The 14,676-nt window shown below is 48.2% G+C and overlaps 1 protein-coding gene across 1 annotated transcript in view; it reads left to right on the top strand.

The window, feature by feature from the left end:
- The window catches only part of LOC135216548 (uncharacterized), a 260,185-nt gene that overhangs the window by 29,170 nt on the left and 216,339 nt on the right, over positions 1 to 14,676 (top strand). The window contains exon 2 of the mRNA XM_064251923.1: positions 13,050 to 13,195. The gene's annotated coding sequence lies outside the window, so the exon portion shown is untranslated. The remainder of the gene's footprint in view (positions 1 to 13,049; positions 13,196 to 14,676) is intronic.

Below are 14,676 nucleotides of genomic sequence, written 5' to 3'. Positions count from 1 at the left end.
CGGCTGGCCACTTTCCTTGCCTGGTTCTAGCGGTTCTGCCGCTAAACCAGGATCCGCCTCGGCTTCTCGTTCGCGAGAAGTACCGAGTGGACGGTCTCCCGCGGGAGACCGTCCAGCCAAAGTCTTGACGCCCGAGCTCGCTCGCCGTCAAGACCGAAGCGTGGAGCAGAAGACTGGCGAGAGTCGTGCAGACGACTCTCGTCAGGCCAGCGGACGCTCTCGCAGCAACCAGCCGGCTGCTCGGGCTGACGTGACGGTCTCCGACTGGCCACGCGCTGAGGCGAGGAAGGGGTTCCCCGCCCGGCCGGTCCCGGTACAGCATCCTCGGCTGGTAACCAAGCAGCTCGACGCGCCGAGAATAACGCTTCACCCGGATCTCACCGCGACAGCGAGCCTAGCAGGTCACCTAGACCGCCGCTCCCACAGGGACCGGGCGGATAGGGGGACCAGCAGCAGCTCCTCTGCACACGAGATCGGGTCCGCTGTTCTCGGATCCAAGCCGTTTTCCCCCTGGGAAACGGCTCGACTAGGCCTGCAAAGTGGCGATCGCCTGCAGCCCTCCAAGCCCGCTGGTTCTGCCAGCGAGCGAAAGAGGAGCGTCATGTCTTCCTCTCCCGTGCCTGCAACTTCCTCGGTTTGCACCAGGAAGAGCGAGGCACAGCGGGGTGGATCGTGAGGGGCATAAACCCCGCACGGATTCCCCGTCACGAACGCCGTAAGTACCAGGTACGATCTTCGGGACCGACAGGAACGTAGCGCAAGTGGCAGGAGGAATCCGAGAGGGTCTATCGCAGTTCCTCCTCCTTAAGGGGGAGGTTCTCGAAATGCTCTTGTTCGAGGGGCTTGACGGTCCTACTCTGCAAGATGCTATGACTTCCGAGATCCAGAGGAACTTTGTCGAGGTTATGGGTCTGCCGCGATCGGAGCTTGCCGATTCTGTCTTGAACCAGAGTCTCTCGTCTCCGGACAAGAAGGCTCTCTCAGTTCTGGCCGGTCGATCAAGCTACTTCCACCTCCTCTACTGCGACAGCGGCGTTTCTACGTGTCTTCGGACACCGTATTTAAATACTCCTTTGGTCCTCCTGAGAGGTTTCGACCTCGACGAGGACTGGAATGAGTTGGAGGATGGTATCGGCTCTCTCCTGTCAGGTGTCGATCAGCCCCACCCAGACGACGTTCACAATGGCGGCAGACCCTTACCTACAGTGAGAGTTCGTAACCCTCCTCGGGAAAACGTTTTCTCCTGACGATATGTTTTCCCAGACTCTGAGAGGCTGCTCCTACTCTTCTCCAACTGCTAGTTCCACTGGGAAGGCGAGCGAGTATCCAATTCCTCCCCCATTCCCTCTCTCCTTACGGCTACGAGGGAAAGGGGAGGGATCCTACAGAGATTTCTCTGTAGGATCCCATGTTGGGGACTGCGCTACCGGGGGGACCTTCGGGTCCTACCTGACGTAAGCCCCGGTCGTTGAGGAGGGATCCTGCCCCATTCTCGATTTCTACGGGAATCGAGAGGACCACCAGCCGATATCGTTTGACGAATTCGGTGGGGGTTTCGCAGACTGCTTAGAATTCTACGGAATTTCTAGCGCATTCAGAGTGTTCGAGTTTTTTACGATCTCCAAACACTTAGGCGAGACCACGGTCCAAAGTGAGCGAGACGAGAATCCCCGATATGTTACACGATAATCGGGAACCTCGCCTATGCTCGAATTCCCTGGAATTTCTAGCATGGGGAGAAGACTGCTGCTGAAAGAAGACTATCTCACAGTAGGCGACCAACCTGGAATAGAGAAGAACGGACGGGAATATCCAGTTTGGCTTGAACTATCGTCTTAGTATTCTGTTCACCATTGAAGCTTTCCTTCGAGGAAGACTTCTCCTTCACTCTCTTTGATAGAGATCGAAGGTGGTCGATCTCCAATCCTTATTTTGTTTTCTTGAAGGAAAGAATTTAGGATGGAGATCGTTGTTCAGAATCCTACAAATATACTACGTATATTAACCTCGCGACATGATTCTGCTAAGCAGTTGAATTGTCCGAGGGGTAGGCGCATATCCTAGTTAATCTACGGATTGCGACTTAGACGAGAAGTATTCTAATTGAACTGCAACTCGGGGTTGCCTTTCTTAAGGCAACCTCCCAGTTTTCAGTTTCAATTTTATATACTTATGGTTTTGTCACGACAACACCATTTCAACTTTTATATTTACCGAAATTCGTTTCGCCTAAATATAATTGCTCGAGCATATCTTTTATGCTCGGTGGTTCTAGCCAACGCATTACTTCGTGGAATAATGGATTCCTGGCAACTCAGGATGACGAGTCAGCGAGAGCTCAGGCTCAGCTACTGCGTATTTTGAACTGCCTGATAGCAGCTCACGTATGCAGGCCTTGGGCTTCTCCGAGATGCACGGTCAGTTATGTCTCTCTCTCCCCTGCTTTGATTGACTACCGAACCGTATCTCTGCCCAACAATCATGGACTTAGGTCTCTGATTAACGGGGATTCTCGCAATAATGAAGGACCATCTACTGCTGTGATGCTAGATTCCATCGCCTTCGACATTGCGAGAATTTTCAACAGAGATATCTCTTGGACTCTTTCATCTTTCTGTTTACCGCACGGTAACAGAAGTCTGTACAAGTCTCCCGCTGCATCGCACTGCGATAATGCGAATGATTTTGCAGACATCTGAGTTTGTCTTCAAAATATCTCGTATTCGTAGGTGTACTATTGTTCATTGTTCACCCCGAATTAACAGATGTGTCAGAAGACATCGCCTACTCTCCGACCTGACAGCTCTACTTCCAAATGTTCAGCCCATGAGAAGCAGTTCTTCAGGCGGCTTTCCCTGTGTTTTCATTACTGAAGAACGCCCCGCTTTCATTGCAACTACGACTTCTCACCGGACAGCAATGAAATAGCGGTTAGCGTTTTCAGTCATTTGTAAGCACATGTTATGAATCTTGAGAATCCTTCTCTCGATTCGTCTGTGAAGACGTAGGTTGCATTCAATATCTACCTTCGTCTTCAACGGTGCATAGTGTTGTTTATCCTTAGCTGAGATTCAACAACTATGAGATGTTTTGCCTTCAGGGACCTCGGTCTCTAGAAGGCAATTGACTTTCGCCTGTTGGGCACATGCCTTAAGAGAATCATCACCTCGCTGTCCGGCATTGGTGACAAACAAATACATTATTTGTTTGGTCTCTCGGCATAACCCTTTAAAGGCGAAGGTCACGTGACTTACTCGGATGCTTGGACAACTTGCCTCCTACCGAACGCAGTCAGTCGGCAGCTGTCAGAGCGCCCGAGTCAGTTACGAACTACGCTGTTGACTTAGTTCGGTTGTTACAGGGCAATCATTACTTCGTTTTAATAGCTTGTCACAGTACCCATACCATCGACACCCACCATGGAGTGTCGGTGTCCTATCCACTACCGAGAACTTCGCTGCATGGGGATAGGAGGATGCGAGAGACTTCGTGGCAAACGGACAGACCAGTATGGGTACTGGACATCACCGAAGTAGAGAAGAGGGATAGGTCATGCGACTATTCCCTTCTTTTCCTCTGAGGAACTGCATGACTTCCCCTGCGAAGTCAAGCATCCAGGGGATGGGGATCCGTGACGCTCGATTTCGTACCGAACTTCGTAGCGAAGACTCAGAACCCTCTGGTCCCTGACGATTGGTTCGAGTCGTTCACAATCCCCTCCCTAATGGACTTCACCGCCTTCGATGTGAAGGAGATGCTGCCTTGTCCGCAAGAACTTCTCTGTGGCGCAGGTACTGAAGGCAGGGGTCTGGTCCAAACAGACCACATGCCCCTCCTTCTACCTTCGGGATATTGCCCACAGGTCCTTGGATCTTTTCCTTGGGACCCGTGGTGGCTGCTCAACACGTTGTGTAGCGAACCCCAGCACCCTCGCAGGCTGAACAGCATCGATGTGTCCTGGTGTGACCGTAAGAATGGATGAGTGAATGAGAGTGTGACTGGCTCCTCTTCCCATCTTTTTCTTCCCCTCTACCTGTGGTTAGAGGGACACGGTCATCACCCTGCTGGATAAGGACAAGATGCAGGTGAGCTACTCAACAGAGCCCCATCCTATCCCTTTCACTAGGGATAGGAGCGTATATCCACCACTTCCTCCAACAAGGGGGAGGAAGTGGTGGATATACTTTATGTTGCCTCTTGCAAACAGGAACAAGTTCTTGCTTGCTGGTATGAAGAGATACGCTTGCCTCTCTCTTAGTACTCGGCCCAGAGGTCTGACCATTGATCCTGCGGTGCACACCCCGATCAATCGGACAGAGGCTTGGATCCCTCCCTCGCTCTTACGACCAGGGAGGCATTCCAGGGATGGACGAACACCAGTCTGTTCATCAAAGACTCAGATTCCTCCCACCAAGAAGTGAGTCTTCCTATTGTTAAAGGACCGATGGTTTGTATTACGTATCGGAACAAATGACAATTTGTCGAAAATTGCATTTTTCCTAACTATACAAACCTGAGGTCCTTTACATATAATCCCTCCTCATGCCACCCCTCACTCTGCGTATTTTGCATGGGCCAAAAGCAAAAGTGATTTGTTTACCTCCCGCGCGACTGTCGGACAAGCAGTTAACTACCGTTCTCCCCTTGTTCGAAGCTTACTAACGTTCCAGCTGCCGCTAGCTACTTCCTATTGTTAAAGGACCTCAGGTTTGTATAGTTAGGAAAAATGCAATTTTCGACAAATTGTCATGTCTGGAGCCAGGCGCAAAGCTACTTCCAGGCGCGAGGCGTTAGCTAGGAGTCAGGCGAAAAGCGCCTTACAGGCGCTAGGTGCCAACCAGGCGTCAAGCGCCAGGCAGGCGTGAGACGCCAGCTAGGCGCAAGGGACAGGCAGGCGCGAGGCGCCAGCCAGGCTCTATCCAGAACAGATCCATTTCAAAGAAAGCCCTGGTCTTCTTTGAAACAAGTGTGATCACTAAAGCACTTCGTGAGTAACTTGATGATTCCTTCACACAGCTGAGAATTAAAAGCGCATGAAGTGCGAGCTTTTATGAATTCTTGTTCTATCCTAACAATATGTCATGAGGACATATTAGCTGTCACTTACGGGAGATGCAACTGTGTGTTGACTTCCCATTACACGAAGGAGGTCAAGTTGACCTACGAGAGATCCTTCTCTCTTGGTTATACGTGTCTACAGATACGTTGCTGGGATAGGGAGCCGACACTGATCCTTAACTAGTGAGTTAAATTTTATTTTAACATAGTGTTTTTTTCTTTGGGTTGTTTGAAAGGAGTTTGGGGATAACTCTTTTCAAATTAAGCACAAACCCTCGTATTAGGATCAGGTGATCGGGTTCGGTGTTGTGCTCCTTAATTATGCCACTAGGCATAGGTGTATTGTCATGTAAGTGGATAAGACCCCTTTGACAAAAGACCATTAGATTCTGTCGAGTAAGTGGATAAGACCCCATTGACAGATCTACAAGAACTCTTAGCAATAGGTCACATCCTCGCTGAGGCTCTTGAGATGAAGCAGACTCCTAGCAATAGCTAGGAAGTCAACCCTTTGTCTAAACACATAGGAACCAAGGTTTTATTTATTTATTACCTACAACGTATGTTGTTTACCGGTCTATTCAGTAATTAGCTGTCTCTTACCCTCCTCCAATGGTGTGAATCAGCTATGTATATATCTGACAGGTAAGTTGAATGTATAAAAATGATATTTTTGTACATGAACTTCCCTGCCAGATATATACTTAGCTTAGGTCTCTGACGTCACGACAGAAAATTCAAAACTCGCGGCACACGCTACAGGTAGGTCAGGTGATCTACCTTACCCGCCGCTGGGTGGCGGATGTAAGAACCAGTCCCCCTTTCTTGTCAGATTATTTTCTGTCGCCGGCTGGACAACACCTGTTGTTCAGTCCTTACGATAGTTAAATTCTTTCTCGTTGCCGACGAATTGGATTTTGGTGAAGTACCCTTTGTTTGTTGGCTTGGCATACGCTTTTTGGATTGTTATTTGGATTTTTCTTTTGGATTTCTCTTAGAATTAATAATCATGGATGATTCTGAAGTTAAGAAACCTATTTTATTTAGGGTTTGTTCAGTGAAGGAATGTAAAGTAAGGCTTCCTAAAGCTGCATTAGATCCTCACTCTGTATGTACGTCTTGTAGAGGGAATGAATGCTCTTTTATTAACCCTTGCAAAGAGTGTGAGAATTTGGATGAGGATGGTTGGAATGCTCTTTCTTCTTATGTGAGAAAGTTAGAGAAGGATAGGGCGCGCAAGGCTTCTTCAAGGAGCTCTAGTAGATCGAGGGTGAGTGAGATTGACGCTGAGAATCGTGTAGTAGAAGTAGTTCCTTCGCCGGTTTCAGCCCCTGCGCCCAGCTTTGAACCCGAAGATTCGTTTTCGGAAGTTGCTTCCGGGAGAGCCTCGATCAGGAGTAAGGAGAGCCTCGCTCGCTCTCGACAAGGTAAGAGTGATAGTGCAAGTGATCAGTGCAGTGCCCCTAGTGCAGTGGAGGGTGCGTCTGACCGGCTCACTAAGCGCTTCCAGGCCTAGACCCTCTTCCAGACTCCCAGACCCGCGTGGAGGAGGGAAAGTCGAAAGCCGCAGGAAGGTTATGGAGAACCCCCACCGGTCAGGCGTCCCCTCGGCAGATCCTGTTGCTCGTTCCCAGGCTGCCTTGGATCGAGCCAAGAAGGAGTTATTGCGCCAGTGCTTCTCGTCATCTTCTTCGCCTTCTCAAGAGCCTTGGAAAGCTCCTTGCGCCCTTCCTTCCAGCCCCGAATCCTTCGCGGAAGAACCAGAAGTGGAACGCAAGAGAACCAAGATTTCGTATGTTTACGCTTCTCCTGTTCGGTCACAGACTTCATCTCCTGTAGAGGAGTTTAAGAGGTCTCCTGCGCGTATCCTGGCGGGTCTGCAGGCGCAGATTGCGGCTTTAGCAGAGTCTATTGCCGGGACTTCTCATCGTCGGAAGGACGCCTCACTTCCGGTGAAGAAGTCTAAGAACGTTCCTTCTGCTAGATCTCCTCCGGCTAGAGAAGTTTTTGAGCCTCGTAGCAGGAAGTCAGAAGTGCAGGCTGAAGTTCGGGATCAATCTCCGAGTAGGCTCTCCTCTCTCCCCAGCAAGAGTTTTGAGCATGTCAGGCGTAAGGAGCCGGACAGGCTCTCTCCTCAGGATTTCCGCTCCTCTTCAGTTAGGCGTCAAGAGCTTGACAGACGTCAAGAGCCTCGTTATCGTCAGGAACGAAGGAAGAGTTCTTCGCCTGGTGGCCACTCTCCTTTTGACGGACGCTCGGAGCCTAGTAGGCACCAAGAGCCTAGTAGGCGCCAAGAGCCTTGTAGGCGCCAATGGAAGCATTCTTCTCCGTTGGATCACTCCCGATTGGATAGGCGCTCAGAGCCTTGTAAGCGCCGCGCGTCTGACAGGGAATCCTCTGTGATGTTTCTCTCGCCCCGTGGCAGACGTCAAAGAGCCTGGTAGGGGTTTTGAGCCTGATAGGCACCAAGAGCCTGGCAGGCGTATTGAGGATGGCAGGCGCCAAGAGCCTAGCAGGCGCAGAGAGCCTGATAGGCGCTCTCCCTTGTCCAGGCGCTCTTCTGTGGATATAGACTTTGTTTCCAACAGGCGAGTTTCCACTAGTAGGCGCTCTCCTAGTAGGCGCTCCCCAAGTAGGCGCTCCCCAAGTAGGCGCTCTCCTAGTAGGCGCTCCCCAAGTAGGCGCTCTCCTAGTAGGCGCTCTCCAAGTAGGCGCTCTCCTGGTAGGAGTTCTCCTAGTAGGTGCTCTCTCTGTAGGCGCTCTCCATGTAAGCGCTCTCCCAGTGGACTTTCTCCCAGTAGGCGCTCGCCTTGTAGGCGCTCTCCGAACAGGCGCTCTCCAAGGATTAGCTCTCCTCCGGGCAGTAGAACTTCTAAACGTCATTCTTCTGAAGAACATCTTGGGGATTCTGAGGAAGATTTGCCCAAGGATGCTTCGGTTTCTTCATATAAGAGACTGACCGACCTCCTCTTGCAAGATTTTGGGGAGTCTCTTTCGGCCGTTGCTCCTCCGTCACCTCCGTCCTTATTTTCAACGACCAATACGACTAAGAAGTCTTCAGTCGTTAAGATGAAGCCGACAGTGTCGATGAAGAAGGCTCTTAAGAACTTTGACGACTGGTTGGTATCGAAAGAAGAGAAAGGCAAGACCGTTTTTTCTTTTCCCCCGTCCAAACTTACGGGTAAGATGGGGTTCTGGTACGAGTCAGGAGAGCCCTTGGGTCTGACTCTCCCTCATCAGCGGACTCAGACTTCTCTTCGTTGGTTGATTCCGCACGTCGCTCGGCGCTTAATTCTGCGAAGACGACGTGGGGTATGAGCGAGTTGGATCACCTTCTGAAGGGAATGTTCCGAGTCTTAGAAGTTTTTAACTTTCTTGACTGGACCCTTGGAGTCTTGGCTAAGAGGACTCAAGATCAAGACACTCTTTCACCTGAAGACCTTCACGCAGTGCTGTCTTGTATGGACAAGGCAGTGAGAGACGGATCCGGGGAGATAGCTTCACTTTTTGGTGCAGGAGTAGTAAAGAAGAGGGCCGTTTTCTGCTCTTTTCTTACCAAGGCTGTTTCTCATGCACAGAGAGCTTCCTTGTTGTATTCCCAACTTTCTCCGCAACTCTTCCCGAAGAAGATAATTAATGACATCTCCAGCTCGTTGTCAGCAAAAGCGACGCAGGATATGCTGGCTCGCTCTGCTAGAATCCCGAAACCTTCGTTCCAACAGAAAACGAAGAAGGAAACTCAGAGTCGGCAAGAGCCCTTTCGAGGAGGCCCTTCGTCTCGCTCTTCTTCCTCCAGAGGTTCGAGACCACCTAGAAGAGGAAGGACCTTCTCTCGGTCTATTAAGGCCAAGAAGTAGCTCGTGTGTCCTCCAGACAACTGTGGGTGCCAGACTTCTGAACTTTGCAGATGTCTGGGCACGAAAGGGGGCGGACAACTGGTCCCTCGCTATCATCAAGAGGGGATACCTCATTCCCTTTATCTCGAGACCACCTTTGAACACCACTCCAAGGGAACTGGTGGCCAAATACAAAGACCCACTAATGAATCAAGCACTCGCTCTAGCAGTAGAGCTGATGTTGGAGAAAGAGGCAATAGAGATGGTTCAGGACACTCTTTCCGCGGGTTTCTACAACCGTCTGTTCCTAGTTCCCAAGAACTCAGGAGGATGGAGGCCGGTTCTGGACGTAAGCGCCCTGAACGTCTTTGTGAAGAAGAGGAAGTTCGCTATGGAGACGACTTCATCAGTCTTAGCAGCTCTTCGTCCCGGGGACTGGATGGTGTCACTGGACCTTCAGGACGCTTACTTCCATGTGCCGATCCATCCTTCTTCTCGCAAATTTCTCAGATTCATGTGGGGAGGGAACGTTTTTCAGTTCAGGGCCCTATGCTTCGGCCTTTCCACGGCCCCCCAAGTATTCACAGGGCTGATGAAGAACGTTGCTCAGTGGCTTCATCTCGAGGGAGTGAGGATTTCCCTCTACTTGGACGATTGGCTAATCAGGGCCAAATCCAAGGAGAAATGTCTGGAGGACTTACGATTGACGTTGAATCTAGCAGCTTCTCTGGGTTTGCTAGTGAATTTCGAGAAGTCACAGCTAATCCCCAGTCAAGAGCGTATCTATCTGGGGATTCTGATGGCTTCTCAGGTTTTTCGGGCGTATCCTTCCCCAGAGAGGATAACCCGAGGTTCGGAGAAGGTAGCAATCTTTCTAGAGAAAGATGTATGCACAGTGAGGGAGTGGATGAGTCTGTTGGGGACACTCTCCTCGCTGGAGCAATTCGTTTCTCTAGGGAGGTTGCACCTCAGACCCCATACAGTTTCTCCTGACGATGAAACTGAATCGAAGATCTCAAGGTCTGGAACTTTGCGTTCAAGATTTCGCAAGAGATAAAGGAGGATCTACGTTGGTGGCTAGACCCTCTACTGTTCAAGGAAGGCCTTTCCTTGCAGGTTCGGAACCCCAGCCTAGTGTTATATGCAGACGCTTCGGACATAGGTTGGGGAGCTACTCTCGGGTCGAGAGAAGTGTCAGGCACCTGGATGGGGGATCAGGTGTCCTGGCACATCAACAAGAAAGAGCTAACCGATTTGGTTCGCTCTCAAAACCTTCGAACCCCTCGTAAAGGGAAAATCAGTTCAGATCAACTCGGACAACACCACAGCCCTGGCTTACATTCGGAAACAGGGGGGGACTCACTCTTTCTCCCTGTACGAGACAGCGAGATCGCTCCTCCTGTGGTCAGAGGAAAGGAAGATAAGTCTTCTCACCAGGTTCGTACAGGGAGAAAGAAATGTCAGAGCGGATCTGCTAAGCAGAAGGAATCAAGTCCTTCCCTCAGAGTGGACTCTGCACTCGGACGTATGCCAGGAGCTGTGGAGGACGTGGGGCAGGCCCCATCTCGATCTATTTGCGACCTCCAGGAATGCGAGGATAGATCTATACTGCTCCCCTATTGCAGACCCAAGAGCAGTGGCAATAGATGCATTCCTGATGGATTGGAAAAACCTGGATCTTTACGCGTTCCCGCCTTTCAAGATTCTAGGGGAAATGCTAAGGAAGTTCGCAGCTTCAGAGGGAGCAAGGATGACTTTGATAGCTCTGTTCTGGCCCGCCCACGACTGGTTCACAGAGGTACTGGAATGGCTGGTGGATGTTCCCAAGATCCCTACCACTAAGAGTCGATCTGCTCAAACAGCCCCAATTCGACAGGTTTCACAAAAACCTCCCCGTTCTCAGTCTGACTGGATTCAGACTATCAAGAGTCTCGTCAGAGCTAAGGGCTTTTCGGCAAAGTCTGCAAGGGCTATTGCCAATGCACGTAGACCTTCCACATCTAGAGTCTACCAGTCGAAGTGGGATGTTTTTCGACGTTGGTGCAGGACTCATAAAGTTTCCTCCTCCAGTACCTCTGTGACTCAGATAGCAGATTTCCTTATCTTCCTGAGGGAAAAATGCGGGTTAGTAGTCTCCACCATCAAGGGCTACAGGAGCATGCTTTCCTCAGTTTTTCGTCATAGAGGATTAAACATATCCGAAGACAAGGACCTCCATGACTTAATCAAATCTTTTGAGACGGTTAAAAGAACCTCCTCCTTAGTTCCTAGCTGGAATCTAGACGTCGTGCTGCTCTTCCTGAGGTCCTCAAGGTTCGAACCTCCCCATACAGCTTCGTTCAGAGACCTTTCGATGAAGATTCTTTTTCTCTGTGCGTTAGCTTCAGCGAAGAGGGTCAGCGAGCTGCAGGCTCTTGAAGGTGAGGTAGGTTTCCAAGGAGGCTCCGCGGTTTGCTCTTTTCTTCCGGCTTTCCTAGCCAAGAATGAAAACCCTTCTTCACCGTGGCCCAGGAGCTTCGAGATTAAAAGCTTATCCTCCTTAGTTGGGACAGAAGAGGAGAGATCTCTTTGCCCGGTGAGAAGCCTGAAATTTTATCTTCAGAGGAAGAGAAGACTTGCTGCTAATGAGAGCAATCTCTGGTGCTCTGTAAGGGACCCCAGTAGGCCCTTATCTAAAAATGCCCTCTCATTCTTTATCAGGAATGTTATTAGAGAAGCCCACACTTCATGCGATCAGCAACAGTTTAGTCTTCTGAAAGTCAAGGCGCACGAAGTAAGGCTTTCAAGAAGAATATGTCATTGCAAAACCTCATGAAGGCCACTTTTTGGAGGTGTGAGTCTTCTCCAATCACTACCTAAAAGACGTATCGATTACGTATGAAAAGTGTTTTGGGCTAGGCCCTTACGTATCGGCGGATTCAGTGCTGGGGCAGGGAGCTGAAACACATCCTTTTTAATCTTTTTCCCTGTTAGTTTTAATTTTGAGTTTTTGGTTGTACGAAGGAGGTTGCAGGAGGCAGCTCCTTCTTTCGTATACTAATATTAGTATTTGGTTAGGTGATCGGTTGTGCTTGAGGCTCCTTGCGGTTGGTAGTGATAGGCTCTGGCATGTAAGCGGGTTGATCCCCATTGACCAGACCCTGTTTGGATTCTGCCAAGTAAGTGGACTCAGTTCCCATTGGTAGACCCAAAGAGTTCTTCAGCCATAGGTCACGCCCTCGCTGAGACTCTTTAGGCAACGCAGACTAATAGACAGTAACTATGAAGTCTTCTGCCTAAATCAGGTAAGAACCAGGGGTTTATATTTTTTATTCCCTTAACAGGTGTTGTCCCCACTTTCTAGGTGAGTATATGTCTCTTTCCCTCCACCAAGGGTGTCAATCAGCTAAGTATATATCTGGCAGGGAAGTTCATGTACAAAAATGATATTGTTAGTATACAATAAAGTTTTGTACATACTTACCTGGCAGATATATACGATTGATGGCCCGCCCAGCCTCCCCTCAGGAGACAGGTGGAAGAAAATAATCTGACAAGAAAGGGGGACTGGTTCTTATATCCGCCACCCAGCGGCGGGTAAGGTAGATCACCTGACCTACCTGTAGCGTGTGCCGCGAGTTTTGAATTTTCTGTCGTGACGTCAGAGACCTAAGCTAAGTATATATCTGCCAGGTAAGTATGTACAAAACTTTATTGTATACTAACAATATCATTGTTATGATACAATAAAGTTTTATACATACTTACCTGGCAGATATATGCAATTAATCGCCCACCCAACCTCCCCTCAGGAGACAAGTGGAAGAGAAAATCTGATAGAAAACGGGAATGGTTCCTATTCCTGCCACTCAGCGGCAGGCAGGTAGATCACCTGACCTACCTGTAGCGCGTGCCGCGAAATTCGAATTTCTGTCAGGAAGACGGAGTCAATAGCTATGTATATATCTGCCAGGTAAGTATGTATAAAACTTTATTGTACCATAACAATATCATTTTATTTCATTCTCACTTACCATTAGTATTGGTGGCTTATATAATGTTATGTTTTGTTTACACTTGAAATCTTGTAACTACATTAGAGATGTTTCATATACTGTTAATACAGCATAATAGTACATACTATAGTGATCGTAACTGGACTTTTTTTTCTCTAAGAATCAACAGAATCTGTCGGAGGGTCAGTATCTCTGCTGGATCGTCTTGAGCAGGCAAAGAAATCATTTTCAGAGCCCATTGATGTTCCCATTGAGGATTCAGAGGATGTATTAATACTGTGGCTAACAAAGCTTATAACAACAAAGGTAAGTAGACATGTTATTTTAGAAGCACCTTGTTGGATCCATAAATTCTTTCATAGAAAAATTGAAATAATTTATTACAGTATTAGCATCCAATACTGGCCACTCCTGAATAATAACGGTTAACCTTTTATGTTAACTGGGTTATTTTCCATAGGGTAATCATATTTGATATGTAGATGTTCAGTTAATGGAAAAATAGGATAATTATTTATTTAAGATGAATCTTACCTACTGTTAAATTTAGCTATATCTCCCCGCCGATAGGCGAGTCAGCATTCAAGCAAAAAAATCGAATGGCTGCCCAGATGACTGTCTAGTTTACATGTTCTCCACCAGGTGTGTTTCGAATGTTTTAGCTCTTGCTAGAATTTTCTTTGCCGCCATGGCGGCTAGGCAATTGTTGGTATTCTGTGAGTTTTGGCTGTTTTACACCTGGTTACAGTATTGTAATTTCATTTTCCTAGGATATCTTCCAACAGAAGCAAATCCAATAACATCAGGCTATGTAGGAATGTTTTTGGTGTAACCAGGATGGTGAATTGAAAGTTGATCAACATTCCTTTATACTGACAAGGGTAAAGAGTGTGATCTTGGAACTACTAGATATGAAGAATATAGGGAATTGTTTTGAGAAATTTATGCCTGAATATGCCAGATATAGGAAAGACTGGAGACTAATAGATTGTGAAAGCAGTTAGTTAGATCAGGACTTAAACCTGTCAGGCTATCCCTACTCAGACTAGGCATTTAAGTAGGCTACTATTGACTTCCTTTGTAGCTCCGCCTTCTGCTTCCCATTCGGTTCAGGAAAAGCGTAACGAGAAGTTAGAACATTAAGGGATTTTGACGTAGGAAAAATCTATTTCTGGGTGATTGGCTCGTGTCGCCGTATGAAACCCACCCTGTTTTCTTTTACCCACCCTACAGGACAAGATGTTCATAGATTAAGGATGACCGCTAGGGGCGCTGCTGTCCGTGGCGTCGGTAGTAGTAGTAGTAGTAGCGGCCGCATTACCCTTTAGTATCAGCTCTCTCTGGTGGGGATTTTATGTTGGAAGGTCTAAATGGTGAATGACTCGTGGTAGTGATCCCACTCGCCTATATTCCCATACCGACACTTCTTTTATAGAGTGAGCGAGTCAGTTTTACTGACATTTTCTTAATTTTATTTTTCTCTGGTAATTTTAGATTAATTTTACCTAGAAATAATGATCTTAAGGATATTTCATACGGCGACACGAGCCAATCACCCAGAAATAGATTTTTCCTACGTCAAAATCCCTTTTCTGGGCTCAGCTCGTGTCGGCCTATGAAATAGTACCAGAGAAACAGACAAGATGGGAATAAGGACAAATGAAACCCAATAGTAAAAAAGAGTTATATAATATAAGTGAATCAGGGACATTACAGTATACAAACAAAAGTACTTAAAGCTAACTTATCCTAAACAATGGCATGGTAAAGAAAGCAATCAATGTAAA

This window comes from Macrobrachium nipponense, chromosome 6 (assembly GCF_015104395.2).
Source record: "Macrobrachium nipponense isolate FS-2020 chromosome 6, ASM1510439v2, whole genome shotgun sequence".
Lineage (NCBI taxonomy): Eukaryota > Metazoa > Arthropoda > Malacostraca > Decapoda > Palaemonidae > Macrobrachium > Macrobrachium nipponense.
The sequence above is the reverse complement of the archived record's forward strand: the minus strand, read 5'-3'. Positions and strand labels throughout refer to the sequence as shown.